We start from the raw sequence: 7166 nt of genomic DNA, 5'->3' as shown, positions 1-7166 counted from the left end.
CAGGATGACTTTTTCTTTACAGTTTGAATCTTCTGCTAGTGTCAGTCAGATCATGGTGACCTGTAGTACAGAAATACCACACTTTTGTGGACAAGTATATTCAGAATTATTCACTTTTTAAAAGCCTAGTTCATATGGTAATAGATGGGTAGCATTTGTGACCTGCACTTCATGTTTAGAATGCTTAATGAAAAGGTTTACTTTGTAAAAGGTTAACTATTTTTCTACACTAAGTTTTTAAAGGAAAACTAGTTTTGCCCCTAATGAATAAAATGCATATCTTTGCTCATGTGTGTGTGGGGTTTTTTTTTTAAATAAAATTCAGTCATATCTTTCATTACATTAAGACAGAGGGATTCCAGTTAGTGGAGACCTACACGTGGCAATTAGAATTATTGTATATGTCTCCTGCATATTGGCACAGCCAATATTCATGCCATCAAACTTACATTTTATGAGAAGCCGGTGTACCAAGCAAGTTTCCAAAAGGAGTTGTTTTCCTGTGTCTGAGCCAGTAGGAGCTAGGTGCTAAACTTGTTTCCGCTTGACATTGCTCCATGCATATTTGTTAAGGCAGAACATTCTACCTTTTCACCTTTCCAATAGTGGGTGTGAAACATAAGCCTCTAGGTGTTTCCTGGTTGGCAAGAATTCAACACTATTAAAACTACTAGTAGAATAAATGTTTTAGCAGCAGAATTATCTTCTCTTACTGGTTTGGAATTTTTTAGTAATTATTACAAGTGTGTTTTAAGTACGCTCACTGATTGTAATCAGTTGTATTCCCAGAGTTTATATATATCAAGGTTTGTCTCCCACAGAATAATAAAATGATAGCCTAACCTAGTGCAGAGTGATGAAACACTGAAGACTGATGTTATAACTAATAGCAGTAGTTCATCTTGTAGGACATTCCTGCATTATGACTGTGATTCAAAATTCATTGAAATCAGTTTAAAACTTTCCATAAACTTCAGCAGACTTTGGACCAGTCCCAAACTGTCTTCTTTGGAAGTAATCTCATTACTGGTATTATTAACAATGTATACATCTTCCAAGGTGTGAATGGTACAGATGTTTTTCCTCTCCCAAGGAGTTTAGTGTTAAAGTAATATAATAGGGGCAGATTCTTTACTTATATTTCCCCTGCTTTATTCAAGGAAACATCAGTCAGCTTCCATGAGTACTGGAGTCAATGAGACCATTCAGATGAGTAACTGCTTATCTATGAGAGTAAATGATTCACAAATGGGCCTTAGGAAAGAAGTCGGGTCTGGGAAGATGCACGGAGATCTACAAAAATGATAATTTCATTATTAGTTATTAGATTAACAAGTTCTAATTAAAATAAAAACTGACCCAGAGCAACACCTTAAACTCAACCTGAACCAAGTGGGACATACCTCTGTCCCTCTTTTTGTCCCAGATGAACAACATCTTACAGGTTGTAGAGTTTCCATTATGGACAGTAAAAGTCGATATCTTCCATTGTTTGTGCTATTGTTGTTACTCTGAGTATTTTCCCCAGATCTGAAGAAGAGCACTGTATAGCTTACATGCTTGTTTTTTCAACCAACAGAAGTTGGTCCAATAAAAGCTATTACCTCACTTGCCTTCTCTATTTACATCTCACATAAATTTAGTGCCTTATCGCTTTTATTGTTGAAAATTTACATTAAGAGAGGAGACTCGAGAAAGTAAGAGTATAGAGAGAGTCATTTACACTAAAGGAATGCAGCATTTTACATTTCCTGCAAGGATAATTTTCTGTGTCCCTCTTTTAAGGTATCTGTTACACCTGGTATCCTACATTTGGGCCTCTGCAGGTTGAAGTCGTGGAATTGGAATGTCTCTGAGCCTGATAAAGTGGGTTTTGTTTTGTTTTGTTTTGGAGGTGAGGGATTACAACATGTCCTTCTAAATTTCCTAGTTTATTGAGGACTGGAACCAGACATATCAAAAGACTGTTCAAAGGGTAAATAGTGTTTGTGAATGTGTCAGACTGAGCAAGTAACAACAATTTTGAAACAAATGAAAGATTAGATTTTTAATAGCAACGCTGATGGACCTCTAAATGTAACAACACTGCTGGATGCTAGCATTCTATGGGCAAGTATCAGATAGGATTTCGCATCATAACAGCTACTCATAAAACACCTAATAGCCTTGTCTAGGAGATAGGGTTTATAAATATGAACAGTTAGTGTTTGAAAGTTCTTTATTCAAAAAGACGCAGCAACAAAGCTATCTAATAGAGGCATCGTCTTCTCACTTTCAAACTCAGAAAGTAATTTCTCTAAAGCAAAACTGACATCAAATGCTTTTTTTCAGATAAAAGGTTCTACAAACTAGAAAGATCCTTTAGGAGAAACTTTAAAAACTAGGAAGCACAAAAAGCGCATAGGTCGAGAATCAAATTTTAGTCTGTAATCTGTATTCACACTTTCAGCATTTCAATCTCATGCGCCTGAGCTGACCTTGAGAAAGTCATGTCTTCAGGAAAGGGATGTTATGCTATTGTCACCATTTACCCACCTCTCTAAACCCTTGGTATCAGCCAAAATTCAAAGGAATCAAACAGTTCACCCGACCCTTTCAGAAAAAGCAGTGGCAACATTAGGGCTGTGTCCAGACTCAGAGGTTTTTTCGAAGAAGGTAGAGGTTTTTTCGAAAAAACTTCACCTGCGTCTAGACTGCAGCTGCGTTCTTTCAAAATTAAATCGAAAGAACGCGGCTTTTCTTTCGACGGCGGTAAACCTAATTCCACGAGGAAGAACGCCTTTTTTCGAAAGTGCTCTTTCAAAAAAAGGCGTTCTTGAAAGCAAACAGGGCTTTTTAGAAAGAGAGCATCCAGACTCACTTGCTGCTTTCTTTCAAAAAAGTGGCTTGCTTTTTCGAAAGTTCCGCGTGCAGTCTAGACGCTCTCTTTCAAAAGAGGCTTTTTCAAAAGTACCTTTCGAAAAAGCCTCTTTCAAAAGAGGCTTGCAGTCTAGACATAGCCTAGGTCTACAGGGCAGCACTGAATGGAGAAGAATGGGCATCAATAAGCAGTAATATGTGAAGCAAAGAGTGTTTAGTGGTCAGTGATTCTGGTGCTTCCAGAGGTTTAAAATACTGTGTTATGATAAAAAAAAGAGTTTACTTATTGGGTATATTGTATTTGTAAATATGGGCCTTTTGCTTTTTCTGGGCCTGACAAATTGCCTCAAATTAACTAATATATGAGTCAGGGTAAATTATACCTATGCTTCTGTTAATTTCATACCTGAAAATATCTCAGGGTGAGTGTAAACAGCACCCTTACCTCGAAATAAGCGACACAATTTGCACTATGCAAATTGCGTAGCTTATTTCAATGTTATTTCAAAATTTGGTGCTGTCTACACAGCGCCAACTTTTGAAATTAGGTTCTTTTCCAAAACGTCTCTTATCCCTTGTACAATGAGGTTTACAGGGACGTTGGAATAGTGAGCCCATTGTATTTTGATATAACGGGCTTCCTCTTAAGACACAGAATAACTATTTCGGGACACAGAGGTCCTAATAGTTCCACTGTGTAGAGGTAGCCTCAGATATTTACAATGCAGGAATACATAGTATCTGTAAAGTAAGAGAAATGAACAAGTCACAAAAGCACACCAAGATGTTGAAAGACTCCTTTGAATATCACTTCAGCTATTTTTGCCATGTGAGGAATGTAAATACTAAATGCATTACATGCCAAAGTCCTAGAATTCTAGTAATTTATCAAGAAGTTACTCCAAAGTGCCAGTGTAGTTCATTTGCCAATATAGGAAAATGAAATGAGGACCAATGATTTTGTGGACATCTGACATGTCTTGTGAAATATGGACTTTACATTAGTGTAACACTCATGACATGATTATTTTTAGTTTATTAAAAACACTCAAACCAAAGTAAAATGTTATAGATATGTTTTAAAAAGCAGCGAGATTCCAATCTCAGTAACACTGGTGTAAATCCATTGTGTTTGAAGAAGTTGTTCCAGATTTGCACTGATGTCATTGAGATCTGAATCTGACTCTGGAGTGCCATAAAAGTGACTCAACAAGCTGAATTGTTGCTCCAAATAGTAGCTATCAAATGCATCTTGCCTTTGCGTAAATGACTAATATAATTAGCTTATAACATCACCATAGGCATTGGCAAAAGTAATCATCATTACTATCCATTGTGTTCACAACATCTGAACCATTCATTTGGAAGGCTGCAGAACAGAAACTTCTCTCCATCTCAGGAGAACTTTGCCCCCTCCCCCCCATAGCTCATTTTCCATAGGGGCCTGTTTTCTATGCCTCCCCATCTTCCTGCCCATTCTTAAACTGCAAGCTAACCGTAATTACCATTGTTCCTATTTGCATTGTCTTTTTTAAGGGACCGAGGCAGGAATGGGGAAACATACTTTTTTACAAATCAAAAACTCCTTAGTACACAAAATCGAGTCTTGCATGGTCAGCCCAATTGAACACCTGCAGAAATAAGCACACAAAAGGTGTTTTGTTTTGCCCTCAGTTTCACTCATGCAGGTTGTATGGGTATAACCAATGCAGAATTTGATCTGTGGTGTGGCAGAAAGTGTGCATTGGTACAATTTGATTTTTCACTTTTCTTACACAGTTTATGTAGTGCATTAGCCATGAAAGAATGAAGGTATGGTTTTAATGTGTCATCATCAGCAGAATATTGATAACTTACCTGTAATTGAAGTTTTTTTTAAAGCACCATAACTACTAAGATCGAGGCAGCAATATGATAATATTGTCTAGCACTATAGAGATGTTAAAAGATGCCAGTTTCCCTGGCTCTGTTGTAAAGAACATACATCACACACTTTTTAATTAAATAGGAATTTTGTTATAAACTCAGCTTTTGAGTTGGTTCTGTCCATGATGATCAGATAAGGCTTGACCCTCCAAGTTTTTGCTCGGCTTCTGATCCTGAACGATGCTTAAGCATATGCCTTCGTGTTTTCCTGGATTGAAGCCAACATGGTGAGCACTTGCAGGATTAAGTCCATGCACCGTCTTCTGTGATATATTGAAAATTGAGATCTATCACTTTAGATTCTCATGGGGTGCTGGTCCTGTGTAGCCAGACAGACCCCCGCCCTCCCTCACATCCATCTTATTTGCCTCTCTGAGGTTCCTGAAGCATACAGGACAGAGAAGGAGCAATAAAATCAGCATAGTCTATGCTGGCTCATCTGATCCTGAGAAGCTGAAAACATAGATATGAGGAGAGAGCGATTAAGGCAATAAGCTGACCTTGAGGCTGCGAGAACTGCCCCAGCTGGCACCCATGTTGATACGATCACACACAATCTCTGGGAGAGGAATCTCCCACTGAGAAAAGAATCCCCAGTACTTCCAATTTAGTTCTCTCTCTTACAAGTGTAAATTAAGTTCACAACTCCCTTGTAAGAACTGGTCTCACAAAAGACAGACCAGCACTATTTGGCATCACAGAAAAGAAAGAGAAATACGTGACCCCATGGGTATAAAGATGGGTCCAGCAGCACACTCACTTTGAATGTCAATCTACCATTTACCTGCTGGTCGGGTTAGGTGTTTTGACCTTCCGAGGTTCCACAGGGATGCCCACCTCGTATTTTCGTCTTTCCTAGGAATTGAGGGACTGGCCCTCGTCTGACACGCTGGAGTCGAGAGGCATAGAAAGGGGTAAAAATTGTACCTGGATGTGGTCCTCTGTCTTAAGTGTACACATAGACTTAGAGCTCTTTAAAGATTAAGCTGTTACTTGGTACCATTATTTCTATTTTCTATCTTTATTTTCTTTGTAACCATTTTTAAGATCTATATTTGCTAGCCGTTAAGAAATAGAGCAATAGCCATTGTAACCATATGATTTATAAGCTTCCTTAATAAACCTGTAACTGTTTAAGCTTTAACCTGACTCCTTCAGTTGCTGTAACAGAACCAAGCACAATTTAAAAGAACTTCAGCCGGTCATAAGGGACAGGTATAGGAAGAGCTTGGGCGTTTGGATTGTGTCACTCCCAGGTGACAGATCTGTTGGGGCATCTCTCAGTCTTTCCTAGACTGCCCGCTGCGAAGGGATCTTGTAATCTAGCAGCTAAAATCTGAGATGTAATAGGCTCTTCCTATAAGCCCAGGGCATCTGTCAGCCTGTTGGCTGCCTTCTGCGATGGGACCCCGGTCCTAGCAGTAAAGTCACGGACGTTAAACCTTTTTCTCGGTAACACACACACACACACACCCTGCCCTGACCGTTAGCTGACATCCTGCTTACAGGAATGGGACTCTATAGGGAAATTGTAATTCTAGCAGAGGGTCTAGCAGCAGTCTGCAGAGAGCCAGACTAGAGTAAGGTCAGGTGAGTGGTACCTCTGTACTTCAAGGAACAATTGCTTTGTCTTGCTGTCTTGTGTGTCAGAGTTCTTAATTCCAAGAAATAAAGTAGTGGTATGTTGCAACCTTCCATCAAGAGTATCCCCTGCTTCCCACCCAGTTTCTGTGTTTGTATGTCATGAACATAACATCCTCATCCTAATTCTTAGTATCTTATATGAAACAGATTATATTTCCTCATGTTGGATAACACCTTATTCCATGCATAGTCTTATTGAAGTCAGTGCAATTATTAATGGAGTAAGGTGCTGCACAGCATGAATAAAGGTACCAGAATCTGTTCCTTTATACTCTTAAAAAAAAGTGAAAGAGGATGTTTCTGTCCAATTCCACTGGAAACTTCTCCCAGTGCCAGCTTTACAACCCTTCACTTCTGCTTTGCTCGTCCTTTGATTTTTCTTAGCAGAAGTGCATGGTGGATTTCTGCTAAGCAGCAAACCTTTTCAGAATATCCGATTCCCATAGAATCCAGTCCTAGTAATCATTCAAATGATTTTGCAAATAGTCTCTTGTTCTTTTAGAAGACACACTTGACTGGACAGTTAGACATTAAGCTTCTTTGTGTAAGATCAGGAGGTGCCCTTCTTTCTATTGTTTATAGGACACATGGCTGATTATACAGTCACTGAGGCAGTGCTTTTTTATGAATAATGGAAACACTGTGCAATACTATTGGTTTATTGCTAATTTGTGTAAAAACAAAGGTTTAAAAAACACCTGGCATAACTGCTGAAGTTTGAACAGGCCATGCAAATT

Source organism: Pelodiscus sinensis, chromosome 2 (assembly GCF_049634645.1).
Source record: "Pelodiscus sinensis isolate JC-2024 chromosome 2, ASM4963464v1, whole genome shotgun sequence".
Taxonomy (NCBI): domain Eukaryota; kingdom Metazoa; phylum Chordata; order Testudines; family Trionychidae; genus Pelodiscus; species Pelodiscus sinensis.
Note: the sequence above shows the minus strand (reverse complement) of the source record.